The sequence below is a fragment of the Vulpes lagopus genome, chromosome 2 (assembly GCF_018345385.1).
Source record: "Vulpes lagopus strain Blue_001 chromosome 2, ASM1834538v1, whole genome shotgun sequence".
Classification (NCBI taxonomy): domain Eukaryota; kingdom Metazoa; phylum Chordata; class Mammalia; order Carnivora; family Canidae; genus Vulpes; species Vulpes lagopus.
This window is the reverse complement of record NC_054825.1, coordinates 149,841,079-149,861,330: the sequence shown is the minus strand read 5'-3', so window position 1 is coordinate 149,861,330 and position 20,252 is coordinate 149,841,079. Positions and strand designations below refer to the sequence as shown.

General features: G+C 40.7%; 1 protein-coding gene across 18 annotated transcripts in view; it reads left to right on the top strand.

Annotated features, from left to right (window-relative positions):
* The window catches only part of GLIS3 (GLIS family zinc finger 3), a 622,522-nt gene that overhangs the window by 71,363 nt on the left and 530,907 nt on the right, over positions 1-20,252 (top strand). For 2 of the 18 annotated variants that reach the window (XM_041729444.1, XM_041729322.1), the window contains one exon: positions 3,756-3,807. The exons of 15 other annotated variants lie outside the window; for them this stretch is intronic. The gene's annotated coding sequence lies outside the window, so the exon portion shown is untranslated. Of the gene's footprint in view, positions 1-3,057; positions 3,074-3,755; positions 3,808-20,252 lie in introns of those variants that run through there. One more of the 18 variants, XM_041729463.1, reaches the window with a different exon arrangement.

Genomic DNA, 20,252 nt, shown 5'->3' with positions numbered 1-20,252 from the left:
TTAAAGAACATCAGAAAGCAAAGTGGAGGCAGGCCCTTTGGAGGTGAAGCACCCTCTTGGCATGTCTCTTCCACAAAAGAATGCACCCTACAGAACAGGGCTTATGGAAGTGTTGGGGGGGGGGGGGGCGTCAGAAAAAGCTCCCACTGGCATCCAGCTAAAACCGGAAGTTGCAGAAGATTCCTTACTTATGAAATGGCTCTATCTACATCCTGGTAGGAATAGTAGGGAATGATAGAAATGGGAAGGACACAGAGATAGGGAGGAGTAAGGCCCAAAGAGAGGGAAAGGCAGGAAGATAAGGAGACAGAGGAAGAGTTAGGAAGGGAATGAGCCTTCATAGAGATACTTCTTAAAAGCCCCAAACACGGTCTCCTTCTTGAAATATAAAAATGTTAACTTTTTTTTTTTTTTTAAAAAAAGGCATAATTTCTGTCTCCAACTCCTTACTGCTTTGAGTCATACATGAATCTTTCAGAAAAAGAGTAATCTAAATCTCCCAGTGGAGTTCCAAGCAGGTGGGGAAGTTAGTAAAAGAAGTAGCTATGCTGTTTTATCTGATGGCACTGGTCCCAGCCCTAGGTTGGACTTCTGGGTGGGGAAGAGGCACCAGTTGAGTGTCCTTCAGCCTGAAGGAGAGAAAGGTGATTCACTGACCCCCCTTAACACCTTCCCCCAACTCCTATCCTTGCAGGAAGGTTGCAGCCTGAGGCCAGAAAGGTTAAGTATTTCTGTGGTATAAGCACTTAAATGCTGCTAGAAGTTTTAACTTTTATCAAGCACTTAATATATACAAACACTGTCTGGGCTTAAGCCTCCACAAAACTTACTTATGCTGTTTTCTGCACTTACTGTGAATTATCAAACCCTATACATATGAATTATAGCATTCGATACATAGTATGAGTTATTGCATACCTCGGCCACATCTGCTGCTTTTTTTCTTTCAAATTTTGTCCTCCATGATTTGGAATGTCTTACAGTTCTTCAAAGACACCATAATCTTTCAGACATCTATTTAGGTATGTGATCTTTTCTGCTTGAAACGTCTCTTTTCCTCTCTGCTGGAAAATGTATTTGTCCAGGATTTGGTTCATTGCAGTGCATATGTATCCAGGAAATGCTTTTGGATTTCAGTTAACCACTCAGAATGAGAAAGTCTGTCTTGGGGCTACTTGGATGACTCAGTTGGTTAATCCTCTTGCCTTCCACCCAGGTCATGATACTAGGGTCCTAGGATTGAGACCTGGGTGGGGCTCCCTCCTCAACCAGGAGTCTGCTTCTCCCTTGCAACCCCCCCATTGTGCATTCTCTGTTTCAAATTAAAACAAAATCTTAAAAAAAAAAGAGAGAGATACTCTGCCCCAACACCAAGTTAATCACTCCTTCCTCTGTGCTACTTTAGAACCTTCTGTGTCATTTGTGTCACTTACAGGCTATGTTGCCTATTTACCTATCTCACTTCCCTAGACAGATTGGTTTGTCACCACATATAAAATTTATTATTCCAGTGGCACCAACACAACTGGATATGCTCATGGGGACATTGTGTAAGATTTTTTTCTTTTCATTGTGTAAGATTTCCTGCCTTCTGGTTTCTGTTCAATGAGAAATGTCTACCTGCTTGTTCCTTCTCTGGAGGTGGGGAACATCCACTGACCCAAGTCAACCTGTCAATGTATGTATGTATGTATCTGACATTTGAGTTCCCTCTGACGAAACGTCCCTGCATCTGCAGAGTGTGGGCAGGCGCGCTGGGCTTGTCGCTGTGGGAGTCGGCGAGCGGGTGCCACGCTGTGTTCTGCCCACCGCCCTGGGGCTGCCGTGGCGAGCGCGTGGAGTACAAGCTGCTCAGGAAGCTGTTTGGGGCCAGGATGCCTTCCACCAGGCCTGTGCACCTGTGTGTCCCCGCCGCCACCCGCTGGTGCTGTGGGAGGGGTCGTCGGGCAGGATCTGCCTGGCAGTGGTCGGACGTGTGGCGGGGAAAGGCATGGCTGCCCTCCCAAGGCCTCGCTAGCGATCAGGTAGACGCGGCGCCTCCACGAGGCAGACGGGCTCCACCAGCAGGGGCTGCGTGGTCAGCGCGCTGACGTAGAGGCAGCGCGGCGCGAGATGGCCCGGGAGGCCGTCTGCGTGCCATGTGCGGAGCGCGGCGTGCGGCGTGCGGCGTCCCGTCGCCGACGTTGAAGCGCGTGCTCCCTCCCCTCAGGCCATTTGGGGCCGCCATTGCGCCGTCGCCAGCGACCGGGTTGAGGTGCCGCGTGCGCCTGCCGAGGGAGGTTATCGCGGCCTGGCGTCAGGTCTTGTAGGCCTTGGGCGAAGCCTTCTCGTGCTCTCGGCCTGGAGCGGGCCCGCTGCTTGAGCTCCTGGCTGGCAGACACCTCAAGTTTGATGTCCACAACCAGCCGTCGGGGAGGGGCGGCGCCTTCCGCGCAGTCACTTGCTCCTGGTGCGACTGGAGCTGGCCCCACACGTCCGACGCCTTGCTGACTGTCTCGAGGCACAAGACAACCGTGTTGGGTTTCTTGATAGAGATGCAGATGTCTGGGCTTCCTCAGGGTTTCTCAAGCGTATCCGGGTGCAGCTCATCGGCACGCGCCAGGGTGTGCCCCGCTGAGTCGGTGATGATGCTCTTCGTGGGGTTGCGGTGGGGCGCTAGCCGTTGGAGCCCCTTCACCAGCTTGGGCGGGGCGGCCGGGTTCTTGGCCTCCACGGGGACTGTGATGACCCGGCTGACCCTCAACTTCATTACTGGCATGCTTGAAGGAGCTCAGAGGTGGGGGTGGTGCCTGTGTTCACCAGGAGCTGGTGCATGCCCACCGGGCCTCGGGGTTCCTGCAAAGGCATGTTCTCGATGCGCTCTTTGTAAGCCCAGACAGGTTTATTTTTATTTTATTTTATTTTTTATTTATGATAGTCACACAGAGAGAGAGGCAGAGACACAGGCAGAGGGAGAAGCAGGCTCCATGCACCGGAAGCCCAACGTGGGATTCGATCCCGGGTCTCCAGGATCACGCCCTGGGCCAAAGGCAGGCGCCAAACCGCTGCGCCACCCAGGGATCCCCCCAGACAGGTTGGTTGGTTGGTTGGTTTGTTTATTTACTTATTTATTTATTTATTTATTTATTTATTTATTTATTTATTTATGATAGTCACAGGTTGGTTGGTTGGTTTGTTTGTTTATTTATTTATTTATTTATTTATTTATTTATTTATTTATTTATTTATTTATGATAGTCACAGAGAGAGAGAGAGGCAGACACACAGGCAGAGGGAGAAGCAGGCTCCATGCACCGGGAGCCCGACGTGGGACTCGATCCCGGGTCTCCAGGATCGCGCCCTGGGCCAAAGGCAGGCGCCAAACCGCTGCGCCACCCAGGGATCCCCCCCAGACAGGTTTTGATGGCTGGCACCATTTATGTCTATCGTCGCAGGGTCAGCGGAACAGTGCCTGAAATGTAGCAGATGCTCAACAGATTTGAATTGATTTGAACCTTTGTTCACTCATGGGCATCAGTGTGGTGTACAGTTCTCCAGTGCAGACATCTTTGTGGTGTTGGACTTATAGATTCTCATGATGTCCTTGTCCTGCGTGGGAGTCCGCATATTGTCCGTGCCCAGGACCAAGGAGTACACTCAGCTGCTTATTTTTCATTCAGATTCTTGTCTGGAACCCTAAATTTTTTCATTAGCCCAAGATCCAAAGAGGCTTCGGGAATACAGACTCTAAAGGCCCATATATCATATTGTTTCAGCAGCCTTTGGAAGCCCTGAACTGGCCCTGTGCGCTATGGGATCTCCAGATAGGTAAGTCCTGTTCCCCAACAGCCTGTGGATTCTGGGATATAGGCCACGCGACCTACCAGCCTTTTTATGTGAAGGGAATCCATGGCTTCCTTGAAAGGAAGAGACATCACCAGAGGAAAGCAGGATAGCACATGCATTAGAATAGACTTTGGGGAAAAAAAAAGATTTTGGAATCATTGGTTTACTTTTTCTCCCCTCTCTGATCTTAAGTTTTATTGATCTGTCTCCACCTGATTCCTTTGCCATCTTCAATCTGCTCTTAAGACCTGTCCTTCCAGTGAGTTTTTCATTTGTTGTCTTTCCATCTTGTTAGAGAAGATTGGTGGAAAGCCCGGAATGTTTCCCAAGTGCCTTTCCCTTGGGCAAGGCTCAATTTATTTATTTATTTTTTAATTTGTTTTTTACTAAGATGTAATTGACGTATAACATTATATTAGTTTAAAAAAATAACATTGTCTTAATTTCAGATGTTGTACAACATTGTAATTCAATAGGTGTATGTATTGCAAAATGATTACCATAAGTCTGGTTATTATCTGTCACTATACATATACTTCAAAAATTTTTTTCTTGTGATGAATGCTTTAAGATTTACTTTCTTAGCAACTTTCAAATATACAATGAAATGTTATCATTTTTTACAATACAGTATTTTAAAAATTATTTTTAAAATTTATTTATTCATGAGACAGAGACAGAGAGGCAGAGACATAGGCAAAGGGAGAAGCAGGCTTCCTTTGGGGAGATGGATGTAGAACTCGATCCCAGGATCATGCTCTGAGCCAAGGCAGATGCTCAACCACTGAGCTACCCTGGTGCCCCACAATACAGTATTATTAACTGTAGTCATCATGCTGTAAGACCCATGTAATGATGTACCCATCATGTAAGACCCATGCCTTATTTATTTTATAACTGGAAATTTGTACCTTTTGACCCCTGTTACCCATTTCACTCATGCCCTGGCCACCACCCCTCTGACAATCACCAGTCTGTTCTCAGTATGTATGAACTTGGTTTATTTTGTTTTGTTGTTTATTTTTTAGATTCCACATGCAAGTGAGATCATATGGTATTTGTTTTTTTCTGACTTATTTCACTTAGCATAATGCCCTCAAGATTCATCCATATTGTTGTAAATGGCAAGATTCCTTTCTTTTTATGGTTGAATAATATTCCATTGTGTATATATGTATACGCAACAATTTCTTTTTATTTTTTTTAATAATAAATTTATTTTTTATTGGTGTTCAATTTGCCAACATACAAAATAACACCCAGTGTTCATCCCGTCAAGTGCTCCCCTCACTGCCCGTCACCCATTCACCCCCACCTCCCGCCCTCTTCCCCTTCCACCACCCCTAGTTTGTTTCCCAGGGTTAGGAGTCTTCATGTTCTGTCTCCCTTTCTGATATTTCCCACGCATTTCTTCTCCCTTCCCTTCTATTCCCTTTCACTATTATTTATATTCCCCAAATGAATGAGACCATATAATGTTTGTCCTTCTCCGATTGACTTATTTCACTCAGCATAATACCCTCCAGTTCCATTCATGTTGAAGCAAATGGTGGGTATTTGTCATTTCTACTGGCTGAGTAATATTCCATTGTATACATAAACCACATCTTCTTTATCCATTCATCTTTCGATGGACATCGAGGCTCCTTCCACAGTTTGGCTATTGTAGACATTGCTGCTATAAACATCGGGGTGCAGGTGTCCGGCGTTTCATTGCATCTGTATCTTTGGGGTAAATCCCCAGCAGTGCAATTGCTGGGTCATAGGGCAGGTCTATTTTTAACTCTATGAGGAACCTCCACGCAGTTTTCCAGAGTGGCTGCACCAGTTCACATTCCCACCAACAGTGTAAGAGGGTTCCCTTTTCTCCGCATCCTCTCCAACATTTGTGGTTTCCTGCCTTGTTAATTTTCCCCATTCTCACTGGTGTGAGGTGGTATCTCATTGTGGTTTTGATGTGTATTTCCCTGATGGCAAGGGATGCGGAGCATTTTCTCATGTGCGTGTTGGCCGTGTCTATGTCTTCCTCTGTGAGATTTCTGTTCATGTCTTTTGCCCATTTCATGATTGGATTGTTTGTTTCTTTGGTGTTGAGTTTAAGAAGTTCTTTATAGATCTTGGAAACTAGCCCTTTATCTGATATGTCATTTGCAAATATCTTCTCCCATTCTGTAGGTGGTCTTTTAGTTTTGTTGACTGTATCCTTTGCTGTGCAAAAGCTTCTGATCTTGATGAAGTCCCAATAGTTCATTTTTGCTTTTGTTTCTTTTGCCTTTGTGGATGTATCTTGCAAGAAGTTACTGTGGCCGAGTTCAAAAAGGGTGTCGCCTGTGTTCTCCTCTAGGATTTTGATGGAATTTTGTCTCACATTTAGATCTTTCATCCATTTTGAGTTTATCTTTGCGTATGGTGCAAGAGAGTGGTCCAGTTTCATTCTTCTGCATGTGGATGTCCAGTTTTCCCAGCACCATTTATTGAAGAGACTGTCTTTCTTCCAGTGGATAGTCTTTCCTCCTTTATCGAATATTAGTTGACCATAAAGTTCAGGGTCTACTTCTGGGTTCTCTATTCTGTTCCATTGATCTATGTGCCTGTTTTTGTGCCAGTACCACACTGTCTTGATGACCACAGCTTTGTAGTACAACCTGAAATCTGGCATTGTGATGCCCCCAGATATGGTTTTCTTTTTTAAAATTCCCCTGGCTATTCGGGGTCTTTTCTGATGCCACACAAATCTTAAAATAATTTGTTCTAACTCTCTGAAGAAAGTCCATGGTATTTTGATAGGGATTGCATTAAACGTGTAAATTGACCTGGGTAACATTGACATTTTCACAATATTAATTCTGCCAATCCATGAGCATGGAATATTTTTCCAACAATTTCTTGATCCATTCATTTATTAGTAGACTTTTGGGTTGCTTCCATATCTAGGCTATGATTAACAATGCAATGAATGTAGGGGTGCATGTATCTTTTGGAAATTGTTTTTTTTTTTTGTTTGTTTTCTTGGGATGAATGCCCAGAAGTAAAATTGTTGGATCACATCATAGTTCTGTTCTTAATTTTTTGGGGAACCTCCACACTGTTTTCCATTGTGGTTGTACCAATTTGCATTTCACTAACAAGGCACAGGGTTCTCTTTTATCCACATTCTCACCAGCACTTGTTATTTCTTGGCTTTGATTCTAACCATTTTAACAAGTGAGAGGTGATATCTCATAGTGTTTTGATTTGCATTTCCCTAATGATTAGTGATACTGAGCATTTTTCCATATGACTGCCCATTTGGATGCCTTCTTTGCAATAATGTCTATTCAAGTCCTCTGCCCATTTTTAATTGTTTGGGTTTTTGTTTGTTTGTTTGTTTGTTTGTTTTGGTGGTAAAGTTGTATGATATTTTGGTGTTGTTTGAATATTAACGGCTTATTACATGTATGATTTGTAAATATTTTCTCCCATTCAGCAGGTTGACTTTCCATTTTGTTGATGTTTTTCCTTGCTGTGCAGAAACTTTTTTTAGTTTGATGTCTCACTTGTTTATTTTTGCTTTTGGAGTCAGATTTAAAAATTGTTACCAAGACAGATGTCAAGGAGATTACTGTCTATGTTTTCTTCTAGGATTCTTATGGCTTCAGGGGCAAGATTCAATTAATTAATTAATTAATTAATTTCCTTCCTCCTTTCTTCCTTTCTTTCTTTCTTGATTATACTTGACAGAAAGTATTATGTATTAGTTTCAGATGTACCACTCAGTGGTTTGACAAGTTTATACATTATGCTGTGTTTACCATAAGTATAGCTACATCTGGCCCATTATATAGCTATTACAGTATCATTGACTATATTCTTTGTGCTCTGCTTTTTAGTCCCATAGGGCTCAACTTCTAAAGTCTATCCTCTGAAGATCTTGCCAGAACTTGGTTTTGGGCATTATTAGGATAGATCTAGAGTAAGCCTTGCTCTGGATCATGTTCTTTAGTCTCAGGCATGGCCCTTCTGGTTTCACAGCTGATGCCTGGCTTTGTTGAAAGATCCACAGCCCTGGAGTATGGTCAGGAGAAGTCTTCCCAGTGGTGAGGAAACTTAGTGGTCTAAGGTAGGAAGAATAGTTAAAGATGTCAGTAGGGCAAGGGGAATAGATGACACATGGGAAGGGCTGTCGCATAATAGGGAGAATGGATAATATCTTTGTGGCCTCCTGGTTAAATGTAGTATTGATGCTTGGTTGCTAAAAGGACACAATTTTCAGTTCAGAATAAAAATTGATTTTTTTATTGTTAGAGTAGTATAAAAGTGAAATGTCTAGGAAAAGAGGGAGTTTGTCTTTAAAGATAACTAAATAAAGGTTAAATATAGGAAATGTTGAAGGGGTGACTGGTATCAGATAAGGACTGAGTTTAAGAACTTTTGTGGCTCCTCTCAGTATTGCATTCTATGATTCCCTGAGTTCAAATTGTTTTAGTGAAAACCCTATGTGGCACAGTGAGGGAATTCCCCTTTCTGTGTGTAACGGAAAGAGCATGGCTTATAGAAATACACCTGGGTTTGAATCCCTGATCTGTCATTTTCTAGCACATTTTCTGAGAGATAAATCTCAAGCCTCACTTTCTTCACTTTTTAAAATAAGGATGGTGTGATATTCACCTCCTAAGATCATTGTGAATATAAAGTATAGATAGAGTACCTGATACACAGTATGCTGCAGGAATACTTGTCATTATATATTGATGGTATTGTGGTTTCTATTATTAGCTTGAAATTGGGTTTAATTAGTTCTATTTCTAAGAATTTCTTTGAAAAATATTCATGGCTGTACATAAAAATTTAGCCACAAAAATGTTCATTATGGCTCTATGATATATATTTATATACATAATTTTTATTATAATGGGATAATAGTCAACCACTGATAACCAAAGTTCCTTCTTAGTATGGTGATTATGGATAATCAAATTACAGAGATATCTGTATATACACATTATAGGTAATAAAATTTAGGGTTTTTTTTCCTCCCTGAACTTTTCTCTGTGGATATGTATTATTATAATTAAGAGATCAATCATAATAAAACCTGTAAGAAAAAGTCGATTCCTCATCCTCAGGGATGGTTTGTCATTAGTTGGTTCCTGGATGGGGAGGTAGGAAATTGACAGACAGAAAGAGAGAGAGGCAGAGACACAGGCAGAGGGAGAAGCAGGCTCCATGCAGGGAGCCCAACGTGGGACCTATCCTGGGTCTCCAGGATCACACCCCAAGCCGAAGGTGGCGCTAAACCGCTGAGGCACCGGGACTGCCCTAGGGTGGATAATCTTAAATTTTTTTGTATCCTGAAGCATTTTATATGGTCAGTGAGTGGTACAAATGGTAAGTCCTACAGGAGATTAAAAGATGGTGGAGCTCTCTGGATGGGCTTGGGAAGGAGGTGAGCCTTGAAGACCAGGTCTGTAGTCCATAAAGGAATTTAACATCTGTGTGGCTTTGAAGATGCAGCTGTTGAGTAGCAGGTAGCAACTCCTATCTTTGGGCTTTTGGAAATCTCTGAAGTGTTTATTTGCAGAGGGAAGCTTAGGAGAAAATGAGTATGGGAAATGCAAGGGGTTGTAGAAACAGTCCTGCTGTCAAACTGCAACAAATGATACTTTTACTGCTCTCAAGTTCACTGGGTACAATCAACTATCCCTGATATGTGCCAGGAAATTTTTATTTCGAAATTTGAAGCACTTCAAAAATATCTTATTCCATTGCTATTTTACAAGCATTTCCTAAAGGCTGAGGCATCTCCCTTTAGTTTCTGACTCTCTGCAGAGCCATATGAAATTGGAGCAGCTGAATGTTGACAGGTGATTTGAAATTGTGATGATGACAGTTATAACCCAGTGTCGTGCAACAGCATTTTAACTGAGGCGCGTTTTCCCAGTCTGGATATCAAGGAATGTAAAGTCTTTTATATGATAAGTTGGACAACAGGGTTGTGTTGGGGGTGGAGGCTGAGTGGGTGTGAGTGAGGGGTGAAGGGTGGTAGGAGGAGTGCATACAAGTCTGTAGGTATTAACCAGTTGATGTTGTACACTTATTGAAAAGAAGTTTATAAAAACTAGGAAAGAAATTTATAAGACCAGGAAAACAAGGGAGGAAGGAAGGAAGGAAGGAACGAAGGAAGGGCAGAGGGGGGAGGGAGGGAGGGAAGGAGGGAAGGAAACAGGATGATGGGAAAAGAGGAATAAATTACAATGTTATTGACAACCACTTGACCATGGGCAATAATAGTCCTTTTTAAAGAACACAAAGCTGATACTGACAGCCTAGAAAATTAACTCTTATCACCATATGGAGTCTTAGAAAGTTCTTTTCCAGGGATATTGAGTCCTGGCTAAATGAAGAATATTGTCTCAAAGCTCCTTTATTTTTGTCTCCTGGCAGCATTGCTGTTAACTTCTAGGAGCCCTCCATTACTAAAACCCAGAAGTCATCAAGGTCCAGCAACCTGAGTCTACCACACGTATAGGTTCCACAAAGTGGGAGGAAAACTTTTAAATATCACTGACACAATCTCTGAACATAGTGCTGGGCAATAACTGGTTAACCCAAACAAGAACAGTTTCTTCAGTGCTAAGTGGGGAACAGAGGACAAGCTTGATGCCCTGAAGTGAAATGATTGGCAGCCAAGGACACACACACTCCTCCAGCAGATTATTGTAAAATGTGAGTAGAAGCTGGCTGATCATTTGGAAAATGGGGGCATTTTAGGGGACATTTAGGGGGTAAGTCTTGAAGGAGAGTGGTTAGGGATCTAGGTGATTAGGGATTCAAGGATCACCCAGCTGATGAAGAATAAGTGTTACAGGATTGCAGGGTTCTTGTCTCATAGAGTCAGAAAATGAATCTTGCAGACACATAAGGGTGAAGCAAAGTGAAAGTTTATTAAGTGAAGATGAGAACAGAAAGGAAATAAAAAGGCTCTCTAGAGTAAGCAGAGTCCTGAGTGGGTTGCCACTGTGGGCTTCTACTGGCAGTCTTTTTTGAGAACTCACCAGGAAGCTTGAGGCCTTGGAATTCTGGTGCTGTCTTGGTTTGAGCAAGGACTATTGATAACATTCTTAATGGTTTACTGCTTTGAGGTCTGGTTAGTTTCTGTGATTACGGTGTAGCTACCAAAAAAAATATACTCCCTAACATCCAGGGCCAGGTGGTCTGCTTTGTTCCCTTATCTCTGGTTTTGTCCACCTCAATATTTCTCCACATTTGGGATTTCTTTGAGCTTCCTCAGAGGATTTAGGACCTACATTCTCTTCCTGCCTATATCTTAACCCTTTCCTTACTTGTAAAGGGGGGGCCCATTTCTACTACTGCAGATCTGTTTATCATTCAGTACCTCTCTTTTCATTGAAATTTAAGCCTCTGAACAATTAATATGAAGAAAGGGCTGATTATCCAGGAAATTGACTTTTCCGGAGGTAGATGCTCAAATGGGGAAGATCAGGTATAACCTAAGAAGTTCTAGAGGACATTTCAAGGCTCCTTTGGACCCATAAATCTAGAGTTCATTTCCTTTCAACCAGCTTACTGGATTCTTAATACAATTTGAGAATTAGAATTCAGAAATGTTAAAATATAGCCAGGTCTGAGTTTTATGGAAACTGCTTTTGGAAAACATGCCATTCTCAGCCTGTTAGTAATTAGAAGTAATTATTAAACAGCTTCTGGCATAGGTGAGGGTTCTATATTGCCTTAGAAGTCACATATTAAGTGGCTCATGGTATACCTTGGTTTGCTCACCTGAGAATGAGGAATAATTTAAGTCAATAACATCAAAGTAAAATATATAAAAGGAAAATTAAATTTTCAAATAATGGCTCCAAATGTCATTAAAAACTAATGGGGTTTCAAGAGGTAAATAAAAATGCAATTTGTTTGGTGTTGAGTGTTTTTTGCAAGCTCATTAAGCATTTGTTTCTTAAGCTTGCTCTCTAGAATGTTAATGCCAGGAAGCTAATGCAGTGAGATCTGAGGTCTTGGGGGACAAGGAGAGGCTTGCTTCTTCCCAGGAAGTCTGGCGTTCTCAGAAGATGCCACTACTTCTTTTCAGAGGACCTGAGTTGTATGCATTGTTTAGATTTTGCTGTCTATTTTCTTGGTGAGGTTTACACAGTTCTTTCTTAGGGAAAAAAAACAAAAACCAAAGAAACATGATGGAATGTACAGAATCAGTGAGTCCAGGGAAGGTCAGATTTTGCTACGTGAGGTGCTTTTCATTGGGGCAGAAATATTAATTAGGCAGTAGTGACACCACCTGGTCTTCCTGGGAATCTTCACTCAATCAATTCATTGGAAAAATGGACGTTTTTATTGCATGTATTTAAACTGTGTTAGGCACAGTAAATACTACATAGGAAATGGAAGGGCCCTGATCTTGAGGGGTTTATTATCTTAGGAATATACAAAACATATATATGCCTTCTCTACCCAACCTCCTCCAGCCCTCACTCCAGAAATTCTGATTCAGGAGGTTAGGAGTGGGAGTGAGGTCCTGGCATCTGTACTTTTTTTTTTTTTTTTTCTTCTGAGAATTCCAATGATCACTTGGGTATGGGAAGTGAATCTGGCCAACACTGACTGATAACATACCTGGAGAAATTCTTGAGAACTGAGAAAACCAAAGGACCAGAAGAATTCAGAGTAAATAAGATCACGGTTAGCTGGGGTAATCAGAGAAGCTTCCATGAGGGGGAGGTAATTGCAGATGTTTGTAGAAAAGCAGAGAGATTAAAAAATAACAACATTAATAAGGTAATAAATGCAAGGAGATACTCCAGGAGAATGAGAAGGCATTTTGTCCCCTATATGTGCTGTTTAATAATCTAATTCTCCAATTTAATTTCAGTTTCTATTCCAGGTTCTTAAGGAACCAATGAAATATTCTCTAACCTGTGCTTTCAATACCTAGTGTAATCAGATTTCCCCTGATTTTACCAAATGTCTCAGTCAGAGTATGGTCAGAGAAATAGAAACCAGTTCTGTTTCAAATAGAGGGAATTTGTTTTATTTTTTAAAAATATTTTATTTATTCATGAGAGACAGAGAGAGAGAGAGAGAGAGAGAGAGAGGCAGAGATACGGCAGAGGGAGAAGCAGAGAGAGAGAGAGAGAGAGAGAGAGAGAGAGAGGCAGAGACACAAGCAGAGGGAGAACCAGGCTGCATGCAGGGAGCCCGATGCGAGACTTGATCCTGGAACCCTGGGATCACGCCCCGGCAGGCGCTAAACCGCTGAGCCACCCCAGCGTCCCAAATAAAGGGAATTTAATGCAAATCTTGGTTGTATGGGTGTTTGAAGAGATGGAAAAGCTAAGGAGAAAAAGCAAGGAGCTTGAGAAGGAAAAAGGAGAAAGAATAATATCTAGAGATAAGTGTGTATCTGTAGTAAGCAGCTATCAATGCTAGGGATTGGGGGAATAAAGGGAAAAAAGGGTTGTTATAAAAACTCAAGAGCAAGTTTCTAGGGGTTCTATCTAGCCAGTGCTAGGACTGCAGACATTGGTCTCCCTGGCTAGTACAGGGACCACCAGAGAAGAGCAGTAACAGCAGAAGCTTAGATGACAGTCTGCAGCTATTTCCAGAAACACCAGCAGAAGCAATAAAATGTGAGATAGAAATAATGTTTCTTTCTCTTGCCAGAATTGAATAGAAAACCAGTTACTGGGGGGGTTGGGGGTTGGATTTTGGGGAATGTAGCTTATAGATATCAAAACCTGCCAATGCAGAATAGATGGAAGGAGGTAAGTATGGGGCTGAGGGGCGACAGATAACTGGCATACCAAGTTAAATGAGTCAAGATATACTTCCTTCGGGAAGACAGATAAACATGCCTTGGAGGTTATGTATGATTGCCAGCCGATATTAGTACTAAAATAGGTCTAAGTCTTCTCTAACAGTCACTTGGCAACTCAGTCCAAATAGAGAAGAATTGTGTGATTTGATGAATACTGTATGAACTTGCAGCTCTTCTCTTGGCTTTTTTTGTATTAACCTGATTTTACCCACCCATCCATCTACCCATTTACTTATAGATCCGTCTGGTTAGTGCTTATTATATGCTAGACACTGTAGTAGGCCCTGGGGATCCTAAGATAATGCCATAAAGCCCTCCATAACTAGCTTCCAAGCCTGACATGAAGTGAATAAATTTGACAGTAAAAAAAAATACTGTAAGTAGTAATCATCTCATTTATTCTTTATGCTTTTCAGAGTACTTTCTCATCTTCTAAAATTCTTTTTTTTTTAATTTTTAAAATTTATTTATGATAGTCACAGAGAGAGAGAGAGAGAGGCAGAGACACAGGCAGAGGGAGAAGCAGGCTCCATGCACCGGGAGCCCGACGTGGGACTCGATCCAGGGTCTCCCGGATCGCACCCTGGGCCAAAGGCAGGCGGCCAAACTGCTGCACCACCCAGGGATCCCTCATCTTCTAAAATTCTTATAGAATATTTTTAAAAATTTCATATTGAACATATTTTTATTTCCCACCTACAAATGTTCCATGAAAATTGTATATCATTTTTAAAAAAGATTTTATTTATTTATTCATGAGAGACACAGATATAGAGAAGAAGCAGGCTCCCCGTTGGGAGCTTGATGCAGGACTTGATCCCAGGATATGACCTGAGTTAAAGGCAGATGCTCAACCACTGAGCCTCTATATCATTTTTTTTTTTTTTTTGTAAGGACACTGACACTTTTATTGTTAAACTCCTTTTTGACGAATTGGTTTTTTCTTCTACCAAGGGCTGTCTCTTTTATATTTGTAGGACTCAATAGTACTACCCTTCCAAAGACTGTTTGTTCTGTGACAATTTCTATCTTCCTATGTTTTTCTTCCAAATTGTATGGGCTTTTGACTCTTGGGTTTGTCCATTTTCTTCCATCATTTTCACCAGCTGGCTCTTGCCAATCAATCAGAGACACATTTGAGAGATTATTATTTTTTTAATTTTTATTTATTTATGATAGTCACACACAGTGAGAGAGAGAGAGGCAGAGACACAGGCAGAGGGAGGAGCAGGCTCCATGCACCGGGAGCCTGACGCGGGACTCGATCCCAGGTCTCCAGGATCGCACCCTGGGCCAAAGGCAGGCGCCAAACCGCCGCGCCACCCAGGGATCCCACATTTTGTGAGATTAGACAGTGCTGTGAGTCCCTCTCTCCAGCTTTACTCTTGGGAAGGTCTTGGCTCTCCTGTCCCAGAACGTTATATTGAAGCAAGTCTACTATATGCTTTCTACTAGTTTCATTTTATTTCATTGTCTTTAAAAAATCTTAACTAAAAAAAAATAAAAAATCTTAACTATGTTTGTATTTTATTGATAATGACCAGTGTTTCTCAGAGTGTTTTAAATGGACCATCTATTTCTGAATCACCGACGGAGCTTATTAAATATGCAGACTCTTTGGCCAGTTCTATTCCTACTGATTTATAATCTCTGATGTGTAGCCCAGAAGTACATGTTTAACAAACTCCCTGGATGACTGTGAGAGAAGACAGAAGAAGCACTGTGGATGCTGGGGTGGCTTAGTCAGTTATGTGTCCACCTTTGGCTCAGGTCATGATCTCAGGGTCCTGGGATTGAGACTCATCATTGGGCTCCCTGCTCCGTGGGGAGTCTGTTTGTCCCTCTCCCTCTGCTTCTCTCACCCTTACCCCCACGCCTGGGCTTTTGCGCTTATCTCTCTCTCTCTCAAATAAATAAATAAATAAATAAATAAATAAATAAATAAATAAACTTTAAGAAAGGAGAAGAAATGACATTTTTCTTCTCACCTTCTTTGGTTCTTTTGAAAATATTATCATCTTTGGTAGAATAGTGTCTTACCAGAGTTCAAAGATGGGCAGTAGTGATTTGAAGTTTGCCCCCTAATTCCTGAAATCACTTTGCTTTGAACCAGTTATAACCTTTCTTTTCTCAGTAGCATACAGCCAATATGCTTTCTAGATACGCAATCTTGTCCCAAAATATTCCTGTGGAACAGAGCAGATATTGATGTCAGGCTTTGTTTTTTTTAAAGATTTTATTTATTTATTCATGAGAGAGAGAGAGAGAGAGAGAGAGAGGCAGAGACACAGGCAGAGGGAGGAGCAGGCTCCATGCAGGGAGCCTGACATGAGACTTGATCCCGGGTCTCCAGGATCATGCCTTGGGCTGAAGGCGACGTTAAACCGCTGAGCCACCCGGACTGCCCTGATGTCAGGCTTTGGATGGTGGAAATGGGGCTCAGAAAGAATCAGGGACTAGTTGAAGGTCACCTAGCTAGTTAATTCTATAGCTGAGATTGGAACCCAGGCCTCCTGGGACCCCTTTACCTTGTCTTTCCTCAATTCTTTTTCTTTCTTTCTTTCTTTCTTTCTTTCTTTCTTTCTTTCTTTCTTTCTTTCTTTTGATTGGTATTAGTGCTACAAGACATACACGTATACTTGATTCCACCCTTTGCAGTGCACCATGACATATATTTGAATATTGGCCCTTTTTCTCGTGCCTACCTTTTGCAAAAGTAGAGTGACATCTTTTCTTCAAGAGCAAAAAGATGCTTGAACATGTCTCTATTATCATCAAGGCCACTGTGAATTAACATAGTTTATTCTCTGAGTGGTGCTGACTGCAAATGGAGGGGGGATGGCACACCCTGATGTGAAGCAAATAGGATAATTTCAAGGTCCACTGAAGTAGCAGAAAACAAGTCAGCTGCCACCATCGAGTAGAAATGAAGCAACCCAAGGTTAGCTCCCAGAACCTGAAATCTCATCAACTCAAAACAGCTTATAAGCATTTACATGTTTATTCTTCCATCTCTAGATAATTTGCACTAAAAGAAGGGATGGATGTTGTCAATCTTCCAAAATGCCTGATAATTCCAAAGTCATTTAGATTTGGCTTTGCACCATGTTTTTATGTTGAGTATTTGAATTTGGGCTTAATGTATTCTGAGAAATTACAATATTTTAAATAACGAGAACACTGCAGGGAGAACCAGGCAATAATTTCTGGCTTTCTCATTTTGCCTCTTGATTTAATACTTCTTCCTCTTTCTGGTCCATAGTAGGAGTGGTGGGTGATCTGTCATTGCACCAATTAAAATTGAATCTCTGTTTTTGTTTATGGCTTGCTCTCACATATATAATTATTATATTTATTTCATAGGACTGATGTGGGTTACTAGATAAAATGTATGATGCCCAGGTAAATTTTAATTTCAGAAGAAAAACAAATAAATTTTTAGTATAAGTACATTTCAAATGTTTCAGATAAATAATGAATAACTTTTAGTATAAGTATGTTCCAAATAGTTCAGATAAACACTGAATAATTGCATTTCAGACATGTTTATACTAAAAAATTATTCAATATTTATCTGAAATTCTAATTTAATAGGCATTGTGTACTTTTATTTTCTAAACATGGCGGCTGTTTGGATTAGGAATTACATGAGATAATATGTGCACAATATCTGGAACATAGTAAATGTTCAGTAAAGATGCATTAAAATTATGTTCATAATTGAGCTTATGTAGACCCCAACAAGTAATAATAATTAGTATTTACATAATACCTTACTATTTCCAAAGCTTCCTTGTATTCATGACTATTCTGATCCTCATAATGATTCTGTGGTAATGTCCATTAATCTGATGAAGAAATTAAGCCTCATAACATTAGGTTTTAGTGACTGCAGAGTAATCCACACTATGCTATTCAATCTTTTGCTTCATAGACATGTAGTTTTGAACACTGGCGTCATTTCCAATCATTGCTACTATAAATATTATTGAAATGAACATCTAAGAGTGTAACTTTTTTTTTTTTGCATCTATGTATAAGCTTTTTAGGTCAGAGACCATAACTGTTGTGTTCACCATCTCACAACCAAAAATATTGCTCAGTACATATTTCCTTAATGAATGCAGTTTCCAGATTGTTGTCAGGTTCTTCCAATAATGAAAATAGCAGTAATATTAATACCATCTTATGATGCACTAGCTGTATTCTGGGTGGCTTAAATTTACTGATATAATCTTCATACTACTTGGTGAAATAGGAACCATTATTACCCCACTTTATGGTGAGGAATCAAAGCACAGAGAAGTCAGGCATTTTCTTGCCTAGTTGTTTGGCTAAATAAGCAGTAGGACTGGGAGACAGTTTCAGGTGACCTGGCTCACAGCCTGCATTCTTCTCCATTGCATGTTCGGCCTCCAGCAATGGAATCAATGACTCCATGAACATGCACATTTGTAAGCATCTTGATGCACATTGCCAAAATGCTTTCCAGAAAGATTGCACGTGTAGACTCTTCTAGCAGGAATTCATGAATGTCTTAACACAGCCTTGAGTATTCTCATTAAAACTTTATTTTCATATCTGATAGACAGGAAATAGTATTTACTAATTTTTAAACTGCACTTTGACTACAAAAGATTGAGCTCCCCCCCCCCCCATATGGTTTAAGAAATTTTGTTTCTTCTTTTATTAGGTGTATATTTACATCCATACACTTTTGCATTTTAGTGCTAAAGCAATTGCATGAATTGTCATTGTTGCACATGGGTTAAAAAATCAAATTTGCTTGTCTTTCAGTTTTGTATTTGGATCTTTGTCTTGTGAAGTTTAACTGTAAAGAGAGGGAAGTTTGTCAGTCTTGTTTTTTGTGATTTCTTTTGTTGTTTTTGTACTTAGCATATTGGTCCAGCATTTTAAACTGGAAGCCATTAAATTATAAGCCATTGCTTTTTCAAAGGCTTTATTTAAAAAAACTGTCTTCAGCCTCTGAAAGTTCTCTTCAAATTCTCCTAACATTTGAGATGCTTGATACCTAAGAGATGGTCAGTTTTTCTTTCTGAAACTTTCCCTGCAGACACCTTTCCCCCCTGACTTCTGAGATGGAACTGTTTGCCCCTCATTCAGGGACAATCTCTCCAGTAGTATTATGTCTGAAGATATTTTTAAAAAATCCAGATTACTAATCCAGCTGTTCTGAATGACAGTAATAAGGCTTTATATTCTGTCTGGTACTTTAGCACACTTCAGCACTTCTCCCATATGTGACCTCAGGAACTCTGTGAAGCTCCCAGCTCAGGTATTCTCTCCCTTTTTCAGATGAAGGATCAGGGATTAAGGAGTTAAGCGACCCAAGGTCACTGAAACTCATGTAGCTCTGATGGCAACCCAATTATTCTAACACCTACTCTTGAGATCTTTTCACTACTCCAAAGTTTGTTTGTTTTTAAAATGACTTACTCTTAAGCAAGCTAAATACAATGCCATTTTCCTTTCAAGTATTGGTGTTTAGAAGGTTTTGAAATGTTGGGCTCATATCAGAATGTTATCACTTGAGGACTGGAAACTCTCTAAGCATTTGGTTTATGTGCATTTTTTTAAAAAGCCAATAAACGGGGTAAGGGGGTGGGGTGACCTGGTGATGGATATTAAGATTGGGATGTGATATGATATCACTGACCTCTACCTCTGAAATCAGCAATACACTATATGTTAATTAATTGAATTTAAATTTAAAAAAGCCAATAAACAATGATATGCATATTCTGTTACAATTGAAGCAAACCTTTTCTTAAAGAGGCGCTTGCAGTTGTACTTGATTTTTCTCATACCCTCACACACTAGAAAGCTAAGTGTCTTCTGATTATCTTTTGTATCAGCCACAAGATGGTACCCTTGCACAGCCTAGAGAGAGCCTGGGTCAGACGTGGGAGAATTCAGAGAATCCAATAGAAAGGAGATTCATCTTAGGTTAAAGGTGGCATGAGCATACAAATCTTGCCTTTATATTCTAAAATAGACCAAAAAAAAAAAAAATAGACCAAAGTTGTTCTCCTTCATTAAAGGTAAAAAGGAATTTGTATATCCTGTAAATTGACATGCTCCTTTTCTTTATACCCATGCTCTCACCCTACAAAAAAGCCAAGGTTTTTTTGTTCTACAAGAACATTCAGATCTCCTTCACTTCTACTGAAGGGGAATTGTGGAATCAAGTAGGCTTGATTGAAACCCCCCTTCCCTTCAAACCTGGGAGTATTCCTTCTCCTTTAGAGAGTGCTGACTGTAGCGGTCAGAAGGGATTTGAAATTCAATTTTGCAAAATGGTAAATGACTAAGAATAGTGTGTCCTGTCAGGAGAAGATGGGATTTACCTTGAAGATCAAGCAGAGAGAGCAATCAGAATATTATTTATAATAACAAACAGTTAGAGCTATGCAGGTCTATCACACGGGAGAATGCTCAAGATGGAGTAAGTTAAGAAATGGATTTCAAAACAGTATATTCAGTTGTGTTTGCATGTGTATGTTTGTGTCAATAAATAAATAACAGTGGTTCTCTCTGAAAAATGTAGCTAACTTACTTTTTTGACCTTTGAGGGTTC